The 14,542-nt window shown below is 49.7% G+C and overlaps 1 protein-coding gene across 1 annotated transcript in view; it reads right to left on the reverse strand.

The window, feature by feature from the left end:
* The window catches only part of FAM171A1 (family with sequence similarity 171 member A1), a 718,266-nt gene that overhangs the window by 81,109 nt on the left and 622,615 nt on the right, over positions 1–14,542 (reverse strand). The gene's annotated exons all lie outside the window — the stretch shown is intronic.

A 14,542-nucleotide genomic window follows, 5' to 3' on the forward strand; every position in this document is an offset into this window, starting at 1 on the left:
CTGGAAGTTGCTAATAGCGGTGGCTAAAAGTGGACTTCAAGTGTGCACATTTACAACAGCTTGACAAAATTAAGCTTCCATACCAAAGCTTGATCCCAAAGAAAAATGTCCCTGTGCACAATAGCCCAAATGGCTAATCTCCAACACCTAGGATAGGCAAAACGCTTCAAGCAAGTGTTCTTAGCTCTTATGGAATGAGCCTTACTTAAACCTCTACTGGAAAGAGAGCATGTGGATCTTGCAACCATGAGATGTGATTGGAGATCCAGAATATAATGGCACAGATGCAGGCTTGCGGCTCCAGCATGCAGGGAGCTGTGACATACCTCTGGCGCAGCCAATTTACAATCTCAAACGCTTGCAACCCAAAGGTAAGGCAAACTAGAAAAAGGACGGAATTGCTGAAGTTTACTAGGCGTTCTCATAGACGAGAAGAGATTTTCCATTGGATGAAACAGCAGTGACCTGGAAATTGTGTTGAAATTCCAAAAGAATTAAAAAAAAATAAAAAAAAGAAGAAAAAAATATACAAATCAAAAACAGAAAAAGGATCATATGATGGTTCGGTATTTAGTGCCGTTATAAGCAAACTGTGTAGCGGCAATAAAGGACTTGCATCTATTTAGCACGGCATTGGTGAAGAGCGATTATATTTCCTCACACAATTGATGCGGTTTCTGCATTTGCAAAGGTCTGAAATCTTTGCTTACTCGAGATGATTTGTAAGGCGATGAGATACGTGTCTTAAGAAAATATTGAAGTACCCAATAATTAAAGACTAACTAAGCCTACTTTTTTAAAAAAGGTTTTTATTATTTTGAAAACAAAGAATACAAACCAAACTTGCAGCATTATTTACAACAGACTCGTGAACATCAATTAACGCACATTACTGCTCCCCAAATCCCTCCCCCCTCAAGAGCTTGTTTGCGTTTCTCGTTCTGTATCTGCTGCGTGTGGCCGGGTATCGCTTCCTTCCGAAGCTGCAGAATCCATTATTGTGCCAAACAGTCCTGTTATTAACACTCTCCAAGCCATCAGGTTACCCACTTCTTCCCCGCACTTGCTACATGCCTCCTGCCACACTACCGTTTCAGCCTCCGCCCATTTTTGCAAATCCCGCCACCATACCTCAACCCGTGGCTTGTGGCACTGCTTCCAGCCCATGGCAATCCTTTTAGCAAGCACATATGCCAGGTCCCTCAGTTTCCCATGTTTAGTATTCCGTGGTCTGGGAAATCCTCCCAATAGGCAGGCCCAGGCCGTATCTATGTTGAGCGTGACCCCTTTATCCGCTAGTTTTCATGCCACTTCCCCCCAAAAAGCTTCAATCACTGTGCAAGACCAGAACATGTGTGTCATATCAGCATCTTCATCGCATTTTGGGCATGCTTGTCTTCCTGCGTTTACAAACTTAGATATTCTCTTCGGGGTCATATAGGCTCTATGCGTTATGTATAACTGTATCTGCTGCAATCTGGCGTTTCTGGACACCTTCTTGTGGTATCCCATAGCATGTTCCCACATCCCATCGGTCATCAGTGCCCCCACCTCCGCTTCCCAGTCCAGCCTCAAATGAGTCAAATCCTTCCCAACGTGTGCGTCTCGTACAATCTAGAGATCTCGTGCCCTCCTTCTAATATGTCATATATTGTTCCCATTAGGACGTCTGGCTCCTCCGCCAGTACAGTCTGGCCAGGTTTTACGAATAATCTGCACTAGCCTAAGATACGCGACATATTGGCCTCTGTGCAAACCTGCCTCTTCTCCCAGTTCATCGAAATCTTTAATGATCCCCTCTTACCATACATCTCCCAATGTGACCAGCCCGACCGATTCCCAATAGGTCCTAATTATCATTCTGAGTTGGTTGTCTCCCCCAGCTAAGGCGACTAGCGGTACCTGTGGGGAACACGGGTACGGGTTCTCCATCAGTCGGCATACTCTGCGCCACATCTTCCACCCAAGCAACATCATACCCGGGCGTTCTTTCATTTCAAGTCTAGGCACCCAGATAATCTCCTTTAGGTAAAACAGGGTGCAGTCCTGCCAAAACAGCCTGAATTCAGGAGTTACCTCATCAGAAAGCCATTTGGTTACATATTGCAACTGACTAGCTACATAATAGGCCTCAAAATTTGGCAGCTTAATGCCCCCTCGATCATGGAAGTTCTGCAGCTTCCATAGTGCCACTCTATTGCGAGTGCCATGCCATAGGAAGTCTCTGCACATGCTATTCAGTTTGACAAAAAACGTTTTGGGTATCAAGTATGGTATATTACTGAAGAAATGTAACAGCCTGGGCAGGACCACCATTTTGAGCATCGCCCCCCGTCCCATCATCGTCAGAGGCAACTTCTCCCAAAACTTCATACTTGTTCGGATTTTTCCCACAGCCACCTCGGTGTTATGCAAGTGTTCCCCCTCTACCGTATGATACACATCTATTCCGAGGTAGCGGAAGGAATCAACCGCCCAAGGTACGTACAACACTGGCAACCGCTCCAGAGGGGCTCCTATGTAGCTCCCCAATGGGAACATGCTCGATTTTTGGGGGTTCACCGCTATGCCGGACAGTTCTGCATACCTTTCCATAACCTCTAGAATATACTGAAGATTTTCCTCCGGATAGTTCAAGTATAGTAGTGAATCGTCAGCATACAAGGATATTAGGTGTTTCTCTACCCCTACCTCAATACCAACCATGTCATATTGTTGTCTGAGGTACACTGCTAGGGGCTCCAGGGCTAGAATGTATAACATCAGGGACCAGGGGCACCGTTGTCTGGTGCCTCTACTGAGTTGCCATCTCTCAGATATCACCGATCCTGTGCGCACCCTGGCCAGTGGTTCACTGTATAGTAATTTTGCCCACCTAACATAACCCGGCCCCATCCCGTATTCTTCCAGGGCCTCCAGCAGCCATGGCCACCTCACTGAATCAAAAGCTTTGACTGCATCTAGGGACACCACCGCCATTTCCCCCTCGCTCCTGTTTCCCTCTTCAATCACCCGGTGGAGTCGTCGATGGTTGTGGGTTATATTTCTGTTGGGGACATAACCTGTCTGGTCCGGGTGTATCAGTTTGCAAATAACTCTACGCAGCCTATTGGCCAGGACGGCTGTCAATATCTTGCTATCCTGGTTCAACATTGACAACGGCCTATAGGAGCCGCAGCTATGCCCTGGCTTGTTGGGCTTAGGCAGCGGCACAATTAAAGCTTCTCTAAGCGATTCCGGCAGCCGGCCCATCTCAAAATACTCATTGAGCATCTCTAGCATAGGGGGGAGTACTTCCTCTCTATATGTTTTATAAAACTCTCCAGGGAATCCGTCCGCGCCCGGTGTCTTACGGGTGGGCAGCCGTTTCACCACCTCCTCCAATTCCTCTAAGGTAATCGGTGCATCCAGCTCCTCCCTTTCTTCAGCACTAATCTTAGGTAATTCCATGTCTTTTAGAGTTTCTCTAATCTCCTCTCGATTGTCCCCTCTTCTGTCCTCATATAATGTCCTATAATAGTCCAGGAATGCCTCGTTGACTCCCTCTTGGGTGTCAACCACCTCCCCGTCTTCTCTAGTTATTGTCCAAATCAGGGGCCTGGGGGTTTCGCTCTTATATAACCACGCCAACAAGCGGCCAGTTTTATCCCCTCCTGCATGTTGCCTCTCGACATACTTCTTATAGTTAAGGTTGCAGAGCCTTTCCCAAAGCTCTGCACTCCTCTGCTGTAACTCGAGTACAAGTTCCGCATTCCCTCCCGCCCTGTTGCTTTCCCGCTCCAGTTTCTCTTCCGCTTCCTCTAGTTCCGTTAGGACCCCACCCTGTAGGCCTTTTGATTTAGCAATAGCAGCACCCCGCAATACTACCTTAAAGGCTTCCCAGAGTGTGCACGCTGAGTCTACGCTGCCTGTGTTTACCTCAAAGTACTGTGTGATCGCATCCATGATATCTTCCCTGAAGACCGGGTCCCGGAGCGCCGCCGCCCCCGGATATGTCGGTATCCACACCCTGGGGCGGCAGCATTGCCAACTCAGAACCAGAGGCGAGTGGTCTGACAGGACCCTGGCTCTATAGTCTATTTGGGTGGTCTATCACCACATCTGGCGTGGCAAAAAAGTAATCAAGTCTCGTGTGCAGTTGCTGCGGAGCTGAGTAATGCGAGTACTGTGTTTCATTAGGGTGTTTCAGCCTCCAAACATCTGCAATACCCTGGCCGCTGGGGTGGGCCTATCAATCTTCCCATCAGATCTGTCTGACTTTGGATTGAGCACGCAGTTGAAATCCCCTCCCCAGATAACCGCTCCTCCCATACACGTTGGGGGCATACGTATTTATAACGCACACTTCTCTATTCTCTACCAAAGCCTTCAATATGACCAACCTCCCCTCCGTGTCCACCACTTCTTGTGTAAGTTGGAGCGGAACGTGCGGTGCCACCCAGACCAGCACTCCTCTAGCGTAGGCAGAGTACGGAGAGCCTACTACAGTACCTCTCCACTTCTTCCCCACCAGTTCCAATTTTTGCCGGGTCAAATGTGTTTCCTGCAACAACGCAATATCAATCTTCTGTCTTTTCAAGTACATCATGACTTTGTTTCTCTTTAAGTAACTGTTAAGTCCCCTGACATTCCATGTTACGATCTTAAGGTCCCCCATGGCTCATGAGTGTCTTCTTGCCTTCCGTGTAGCGAGTCCCCCTTGCCCACATGAAACAGATACAGCTCTCCATCTTTACTTGTAGCTTCTTGTACCAGCTCAAACTATCCATAACTATATACACAGCAAATTCCCAACTTCCCTCCCCTCCCTCCACCCGTCCCTTCCCCAACTGCTGCCCAGCTCCGTTCTCGGAACTCAGGCACCCCCACATCTAGCCCTGCAAGCACCAAATAATGCACAGAGCTCAGTAGGGTGAAGTCGCCCTAACGGCCACTTAACTAAAATTGTTGTGGGGTAAAGAGATCTGCTCTGTAAGGCTCCCATTATTTCAATAATAATTACAGTGCTCATAACATCTAGTGCAATAGTCTGACCTGCTCTACTGAAGGCTGCGCAAATGACTATATTCAAGTCCCACGGGTCCGTGCCGCGCCACCTTGTGGCACCTTCCTCATGCATTACTTATCTCTTCCGTGCTCTCTCTCCATCCGAACTTCTGACTCCTGGGGACATCCCTGCGCATCGAGCCATCCCATGGCATCCTCCTGGGTCTCAAAAAACAAAGTTTTGTGTTTATGTAGGACTTTCAATTTTGCCGGATACAGTAACATATATTTGTGGCCCGCCTCTCTCAATCTCCGCTTTACCGTCCCAAAGTTCATGCAGCTACGCTGCACAGACAGGGTATAGTCCGGGTAGGCCGTATGTTTGCCGCTCCTCGTGTAATCGTTCCTCCCTTGCAAAAGTGTTCCAATATCCGGTAATTAAGAATTTTGGCTATCACCGGCCTAGGCGGGTTTCCCGGCGGCGGCCTCCTTCCTAGAACTCTATGTGCCCTTTCCACCGCAAATCCTTGAGATAGGGCTCCTCCGGGTATCTCTTGCAGTAGCATGGACTCAATAAATTCTGTGGGATCTTGGCCCTCCAATCCCTCCGGCAGGCCCACAATGCGGATGTTGTTTCGTCGGGCGCGTCCTTCCGCCTCCTCCACTCTGCTCTCCAAGTTGCCCACTCTTTGTATGCAATTCGGCCTTATGGGAGGCACAATCTGCGGTATTCGGGCTAACTTCCTTCTCAAGGGACTCCGTGCGCTCCGCCAAGGGCCTGACGTCCTGTCGGAGTAGATTAACATCCTCCTGCACCTCTCCGACCTTGAGGTCCAGTGCCGTTTTCAGTTCAGTGACAGCTAGTTCGAGTGACCCAGAGGACCTGTATTTTGCACAAATGACAAATGCGCACCCAGTACGCCTCTTACGCTCGGTCACTGTGCGGCCTGCTCCTTCCTTTGTTCCAGACATTGGTCTGCCATTTTGTGTCATCTTTTGTCTCTGCCGCCATTCTTCCTACACCATCCAGAAGTTCACCAAGCATGGCCCAATCATTCACACACCGACATGTGTATTTTCAGCGGTCGTCGGCTCATCGTTGCGCACTTTCGCCCGGATCATTTCAGGATCTCGGGAGCTCCTCCGGATCACGTCCTCCTACATGGCCCTCGTAGACACGCCCCCTAACCAAGCCTACTTGACTTTCATGAGGACCAATGTTCCCAACATCCTGATGTCCATTGTCCTCTGTTGGACATTAGTCAGTCTTTGCAAGTTTAATCAATTGAGAAATGAGTCCAGGGACGTTCACAGAATTCTTTCAGTAGTAGGCTGTGACCCCTATTTATAATACAATCATCAATTACAAAGCTAACACAGTTCTATAAAATGGAAGGTCTACAACAAAACTCGAGCAATAGTTCTTCTGTAGAATTCCCAACTGTTGTAAAGGTCAAACTGGTTGAAGTGACGCATCCTGGTGCTACTGTGGTCACAAATGGCACAGGAGTCAACCCAAATCTCAGACAGTTCAAAGGATTTTATTGAAATATCAATGGGCCTTATCGCTGTCCCCCTCTCTCATCTCCAAGCACTGCCTCCCTAGCCCAGACATCCATAGGCCCAGGTTCGATTATAGCTATTGTTTATCCCTCAGTATGCAAATCCCTGAATGAGCCATGATGCTAACCTAAAGATCCATGTCCTAATCTCATTAAACTCCCTCGTGGACTTACTAACTTTCTCTACTCTACCCAGTGGTTAGTGTTCTATATGCATAGACCAGGTGCAACTTGCAGATGCCCTGCTCATGCCAGGCTTCTTTCACGATCACGCTTCTCCTTGTGATGTCTTCACCTCTTCTTCAACTCCAACCACTTCTACTCACTCCTCCCTCCATGTTCCTCCGTTTGGGCCTTCCGTGGAATAGCATTGGCAGTTCGGGAGGCTTAAAGCTCTAGTTCATGCCTGGGGGCTTTGTTCCTTATGCTCCAAAAGTAGGTTACATTGTGGGTGGTGGGGGTAGCATTTGTATCTCTTGCATTTGTTCCTGGTGGTCTAAGGGTTTTAGCAGTGGCTAAGCACTGTGCATCTTCCCGGTTGTATAGGTGCTGGTGGTGCTGCAGTTCCCTTTGATGCCAAATGGTAGTATCCTGGGTTGATGGCTACTGGTGGTGGCGTCCTGGCCTGCTGGTCGTTGATGTATGATGCTGGATCACTGCTCTCAATCGGATGCTTCTTGCAGATTTCTCTTTGGGTTGGGATGTCACTAGAAGAAATAAACAAAACTGACAAGCATCTTGTCGAGGAGGTATGGCATAAGACAACAGTGGCCTGCTCAGAAAGACTGGCAATGGGGAGGGCAGGAGTTGGGGCACTCAGCTGCCTCCATCCAACTCAAGGGTATGATTTGCTCTGGATTTCTCCCCGATTACAATGCCAGATGACTTGCTTTGTCACACAGCTGATGTCAAAAGTGCTGGAGCGATTCAAACCTATAGTGCCACACTCCAAGCCACAAAAAGGTCTACCTTCAAAATCACAAGACAGCAAAGTAGTGCTCACCCCAAAATGTGTGTTGAGCTACAGAACACAGGTTTGATTCTTGGCATGGTCCATTAATGCATCCACTCTTCCGAGTGTAAACATGGTGTACCATTAAATTGGGAATTCATACTACTACCTGTAGTGCCTCGAATTGGGATCATCATGTGATAAAATGCTATATAAAAGCTACATTTTCTTTTTATGTTGGGCTACCGATTACTTTACCACTAACTCTTTCAGGCATTTGATCTAAACCCAAATCGATGCACACATTTGCATCCAACTTGTTTGAGAAGACTTCCAGGCCGGAAGCATGCTTTCCCTTGTCTGATGAAAATTCATCCAGTCCCCCGCCCACCTCTCCCCCCCCCACCACCAATATCTGGCCCAAAAGTGCTAATAACCACTTGGAAGTATCTGGGCCCATAAAGCCAATTGCAGGGTGCTAGCTGGCCAGATGGTGTTCACTGACCTGTTCACGGCTCCGAAAAGGGCCAGTGAGCCCACACATTGTGCCTCGGGCTAGTAGTAACCGCTGTTAGGGAGATTTATCAATGTTCTGCTTAATCCCTCTCCTAGTGAGACCCAAGCAAGTTTTGCTGGACTAGCAGACCTTTTTCTTACTCTCCTGAATGAGGGGAGCCTTTTCCCCTCATTCATTCTCATATGCTCTGACTTTTGGAACTGTGTTCATTTTGTTTAACCTCATACTATGGAGTCTTGCTTTCCTCCATATCTCTATAAGGCATCTATGTTATATTTTTGCAGCACACAGGACCCTATGTGCAGTGTTGCTGGGAACCCTTTGGGTTCTCCTTTGAGATTCTGTGACTATCCTTTAAAACTACTGTGCTTGAGGATAGAGGTATACTTTGTATCCTTCCCCAGACAAATTTGAGAGATTAGCACACACCACTTTTTGTGGAGTGCTAAGGGGATACCTAGTATCCCCCCTTCTCTCTGCGCCTGTAACCTTTTGGTCTCAGTGACAACATTATAAGTTACTCACTGTAGTGACCAACGTACTCCTAGTCCATAGTCCGCTTTCCTCCATACTGTATGGGCGTCCATCGCAAGGGCGTGAGATGGAACCTTTTTAACCAGAAACATCTTCCTCTTTAAATTTAGATGCGTTCAGTGGCACGCCACTGGGAGCATGCACTCCCCTAACGGCGGCCACCAGCGCCACTCCTCAGTCCCCTTTGACGCGTCAACAATATTAGCATTGCCTAATGACACCAGTACTATTGGGGGGGGGATAGTGGGACGTATGGGGGAAAGGGAACTATAGACGAGGAGTAAGTTAGTCACTACAGTGAGTAACTTCCAATTACCCCTACGACTGGTCCCTTTTCCTCCATACTATATGGGCGATTACAACTGAATGTAGCCCCAGGATGGAGAGTTGGCCCTCTTAAGAAAACAAGTTCCTTGACACTGCCTGGCCAAATGCCACGTCCGACCTGGTGTTGGCATCCAAGCAGTATTACTTACAGAAGGCAGAGGGCGTAGCCCATGTAGACGCTTTGCTGATAACCTGCCACGAGATGTGTCTTTGGAAAGCTACCACTGTGGCCTTGGCTCTGATGGCATGGGCATGCATGTTTGCTGGCAATGGCTTGTGCTGCCCCTGATATGCCTCCTTGATGGCCATAACCATCCACCTTGCTATGGAAGCCTTGGAGGCTTGACAGCCTGGTTTTGATCCCCAAAGGTGATGAAGAGGGTGTCCGATTTACGGAAACTCTTGGTTCTGTCCAGGTAAAATCTTAGCGCACGTCTGACATCCAGACAGTGAAATAGCCTAAGCCTCATCTTTAGGGTCCGCAAAGAAAGTCGGTAGTACTATCTCCTCATTCAGGTGAAAAGATGAAACGACCTTAGGTAGGAATGCAGGGTGTGTTCTGAGCACCACCATGTATTTGTGAAATGTAGTATATGGCTCTGATGCAACCAAGGCCTGGATTTCACCGATTCAGTATGGCAAGTTAAGGCCCACTAGCAGGGACGTCTTGAAAGTAACTAGCCTGATGTCCGCGGACGCCATGGCCTCGAATGGTGTATGCACCAGGGTGCCCAGCACCAGATTAAGGTGCCAAACCGGGTGTGGTTTCTTGATAGGTGGATACAGCCAAGTGCCTCTTAACCACCGGATTCGAGGATGAAAAGACCTCCTCGCCAGAGTTCTTGTAGGCCCCAATGGCTGGCAGATATGAGCGGTATGTGTCTACCTGCACCCCTGAGTGGGCGAGGTGTGCTGAGAAGGATAGAACGTCGAGCAAGTCAATGGGTCAATTTCCTCCGATTCTGCCCAATGACAGAACCTGGTCCCTTTGCTTTTGTACTGGCTCCTGGTAGCGTTGCTACTAGTCCTAGGGTAACCTGTTCAGGAACCACAGTGCAAGGGATAACTTCTGCAGAGCGGGGTGAACCAATGTGCACCCTTGCTGGTAGAGTAGGTAAGCAGGGCCCACCGGGAAGTGTACCGGGGGCTGATACGACAGTCTGACGTTCCAAGAACCAGGGTCTTGCGGGCCACCATGGTGCTATCAGGATGAGCCGAAGGCTCAGCGACTCCCTGACCCTGCAGATGACCCTGTGGACCCGGGTAGAGGGGGGGCAGGGGCGAGGAAGCATACTCGTTCATGTTGTACCACATGATCTGCATCACGTCATCTAACAAACCCCTGCCTTGCCCCAGCCATGAGGCAAACTGGGGGCATCTCTTGTTGGTGCTGGTGGCGAAGAGGTCCACCTGCGGATGACCCCACCTGGTGAAGATCCCCTGAAGGACCTCCCCGTTCAACTGCCATTCGTAGTTGTCCGAGCCCAGCCTGGCCGCCTCTAGGTTGGACTCCCCAGGCAGGTGGATTGCAGATAAGTGAATGTTGTTTACCAGAGCTCACTCACAAATGTCGATCAACAGTCTGCAGAGGAGTCACCCTGTTTGCTGATGAAATAACATGCAGGTGGAGCAGTCTGAATGAGAACAGACTTGCCCGTGATCATGGGGAGGAAGGCTTTGAGGGCAAGCCAGATAGCCATCTTCTCGAGCCAGTTTATGTGCTCCAGCTGCTCCTCATGTGACCATACTCCATGGACACTGTGGCTGTCCAGGTAGGCCCCCCACATCCCTCTAGGGATGAGTCTGGCGTAATGGTGACCCGAGGTGCTGGCTGCCAGAAGGGTATGCCTATCCGCAGGTTGAGATCTGTACTCGACCAGACTAGATCCTGGTGGAGAGGTTGTGGTATGCTGACTTGCTCTGCACGAGATCCCTTCTCCTGATGCCAGGACGCTGAGAATTGCAGCTGCAGCCTCCTCATTCTGAGCCTCGTATGTGTTCCGAGTAGGGCTGCCACTGCGTTCATTAGCCTTGTAAAGGCCCTGGGGGCCGAATTGAGTCCAAAGGGTAGAACCCTGTATTGAAAGTGAAAACCCATGATCCTGAATTTCAGGAAGAACTGATGGGTTCCCAGATTGGGACGTTTAAGGAGGCATCCTTCAGATCCAGTGAGCACATCCAGTCTCCCACACACAATGTCTCCGCTATGAAGGCTGCGGTAACCATCTTGAACGTTTGGAGGGGGAGGGAAAGGTTTAAGGAGGAAAGGTCCAACACAACTCTCAGGCCAGCCTGGTTCTTTTTGTGTATGGAGAACATTTTTGAAGAGAAACCCAGGCCCCACTGCAAGGCTGGGACTTCCTCCACTGTGTGGCTTGCTGAGAACGAATTTCTACCAGCAGAGCTGCTGTACCAATCTGCGGGAGCGGAGGAGAGGAAGGAGGAGGAATCAGGAGCCAGAAGCCTGTGGATACCACAAAGAGGATCCACGGTCTGTGAACTTTGTCTGGCAGAAGCCCCTCTGATAGGAGTGTGACTTGGAGTATAGTGATGCTGCCACTATCGCCAAGGAGTGTGCTGACAATAGGAGGGGGTCCCCTTCTGTTTGCCTGTACTTCGCATCAAGATGCCTGTTGGTAGGCTTGGTAGAGTGGCATGAGCCAGCCTTTTTTTGGCTAATGCTTCGACATCTTTTGAAGTGGAAATCCAGTTCTAGTAGGAGGACGTAGCGCAGCTGCAGCCAGTACCCCGGCCTCCGGTTGTTTCACCTGTGGCTGCGGGATGCCTAGGTACTCAGCCAGGCCCACCAGTCTCTCATGAAATACTTTGGCTGATGATGGGGTGTCAGGGTCTTTCTCCTCTCTGTGTCCAATGTTGTGTCCTGCAGAGCCGGAGGAGTGCTGGGCGCAGGCAGCTGTGGCACGCTGATCATCAGTGCCAGGGGCTGCCGTGATTGGTACTGGCATGGGAGACAGGGGCTGAGCTGGAGGGTGGGGAGCATTTCCCTGATTACGTCCCAGAGGATGGTACCCATCTGTGGTGATCTCATGAGAGCGAGGAACTTCTTGAAAAACCTGTCTTCACAAGTAGGAGGTGTGCCCAATGGGATCGGCATAGGGGTAGGGCCCTGAGGCTGCTGTGTCCTGGGTGTGCCCTGTCTCGCTAAATTGGGCGATATGTACCTGCCCTGCCAAGTGGAGGGATAGGGTGTGGACCAGGTGACAGGCGTTGTCCAATCCTACCTGTAAGCACACTCCCCTGCCTGATCTCCGAAGGGAAAGGGTGCCTGGTGAGCCACCATTTTGTTTGGCTCAGCAGCCATTTTGTTTAGCTTTGTGCCACGTGCCTGTGTCATGGTACTTGCTGAGCTGAGTCCGGCCTTCCCTGGTATGCCGTGTGGCAGTGGCTGAGACCTTCCCTGCACCTCAGGTCGAGGCCTGGTAGGCAGAGTGCCCTTGGCCATGGTGCCAGTAGTGCTGTATGTATGCGCCCCCTCAGACATGGGTCTGGTACTAGGGTGTAGCCCCTCGGTTTGGGACCCGGTAATAAAGCGTTGTGGCCCCTCAGCGAAAGCAACGGTAGGATCGCGCGACCCATGGGCCGGTAGGCTGGAGCAGCCTCAGTATTGCTGCTGATTTTAGGACTCGAGAGGTCCCTCCTGCTTGGGCACCTCCCAGGGAAGAAGTCATCCTTGCGGGTGCAGTGGAGAACAGGGCACTTACCTTGGGCTTGGTCTTCCATTTCACAAATGCATTAAGGTCCTCTGGAGGCAATCCGCCGAAGAGCTTCCGCCAGCTGGATAGTCTATTCTTGAGCACGCGCAGAGTCAAGGCATCACACGTGGTACAACCATCCCAGCCGTGGTCTGGGCCAAGGCACCGGAGGCAGAGGGGATAGGGTTTGGACATTGGGAAGTGACTGCTGAAGCCCGCCGTTGTCCAAATGAGCCAGGGAGGAGCGTGGCGCCAGAGTACAGAGCAGTACCGTACAATTGGAATAGAAAAAGACAACAAGAATACTTCTCTGGGGAAGAGCTTCTGGGAAGTAGGCCTAACCCAACAGTGCTGGTGAAAGCTGTGCGTTCTCGTTGACACACAAATGACTGGGGAGTGGTGCTGGTCGGAAGAGTCAGGAGAGCGCATGCTCCCAGGGCCACACTCCTCAGGCATCTAAATTTAAAGGGGAAGATGATTTTTCTGGTGAAAAAGGTTCCGTCTCCCGTCCCTACACAGGGACGCCCGTACAGTATGGAAGAAAGGGCACGGGACTTAGGAGTACATATCGTTATGGCTGGTGGCAGTGAATGTATTCTACCAACTTTGGTGATTTTTGTTTCCTGCAGATTATATTCACAGCCTCTGTTATGCACCAAAGGGGCACGTGTATATATATTTTTTTCATACAATTTTTATTAACCTTTTCAGTATAACATTACAAATTCACTCAGCTAGCTTTTGAATGGGGTTAAATATTATATTAGCCGGTCAAGTGGCACAGCGAGTAGAGCGCTCGCTTTGACATCAGTGCAGAGCCCGTCGAAGCAGGTTTGAACCCCGGCAGGGCCAAACTCAGCCTTTCATCCTTCCAAGGTCGATAAATGAACACCACACACCGTGGGTAATAATAAGCAGCGCTCAGATACCTGAGGGTTCGTAGCGCTATATAAATGCGAAATTATTTTTATTATTATATTGCCCCTTCCCTGACTGGCCCCTGCAGCACCCACTGTCATATTTGGGTGTATCTGTATCTTTCCTCCTCCCCGACTCCAAAGTCCTTTTTGCATTGAATAAAAGCTTCACTTCCGGCCCCTTCCAACATATCCCGGAGTCTGAGACAACCCCCTTCCTGCCACCTGTTAAATCCCTTCCTGCTCATCCCTGGGGAAAATGGAGAATTGTCGAATAGTGGAGTACATGACGAGGGGTACGTAGTAAATTGTGCTCGCTTTGCCAACATGTCCCATGCCTCTCCCACCACTGAGAGTATGACACCATTATACATATTTACCGGTCTGTCTCCTTTCGGTTTCCACAACACCTCGGCTAAGTTCCCTCCCACTACCGCCTCTTCTATCCCCCTCCATAGTTTCTCTCGGTCATCCCACAGCCAGTCCCTAATCATTCTCATCTGTGCCGCCTGGTAATATACTCGGAAGTCCGGTCTTTCCATTCCCCCCCCCATTTCTAGGCATCATGACTCGCTTTGCTAACCTCAGCTTTTTCTGGTTCCACACAAATCTCCCAAAGCACTTCTGAAGGGCACGAAAGAGGGATGGGGGAACCTGTATCAGGAGGGTCAGGAAACAGTACAGCACTTCAGGGAGAACTGCCATTTTGAGCACATTGATTCCGTCCATCTAATTCTCTCCAAAAGAGGTGGCTGCGTAGAGCGTCTCCATTTTATTAGTAAGGTTGACCCCCAGATATTTTAGAGATTTCTCCACCCAACTGTATGGTAAAAGTTTTCAGAGGTCTTGCTCCCGGGGAAAGAGGGTTGTCAGGTTCAGTATCTTCGATTTGTGGGGGTTTATTTTAAGCCCGGCTACTTCCTCAAAACTTTCATCTCCCCTTCCAGGGCATCCAGGGATTTTTCCGGGTTTTGTAGGGTTAGCAACAGGTCGTCTGCAAAAGCAGCAATTTTGTGTTCCCCTCTCTCCGAACA

Source organism: Ambystoma mexicanum, chromosome 2q, assembly GCF_040938575.1.
Source record: "Ambystoma mexicanum isolate Mex_15411 chromosome 2q, UKY_AmexF1_1, whole genome shotgun sequence".
NCBI lineage: Eukaryota > Metazoa > Chordata > Amphibia > Caudata > Ambystomatidae > Ambystoma > Ambystoma mexicanum.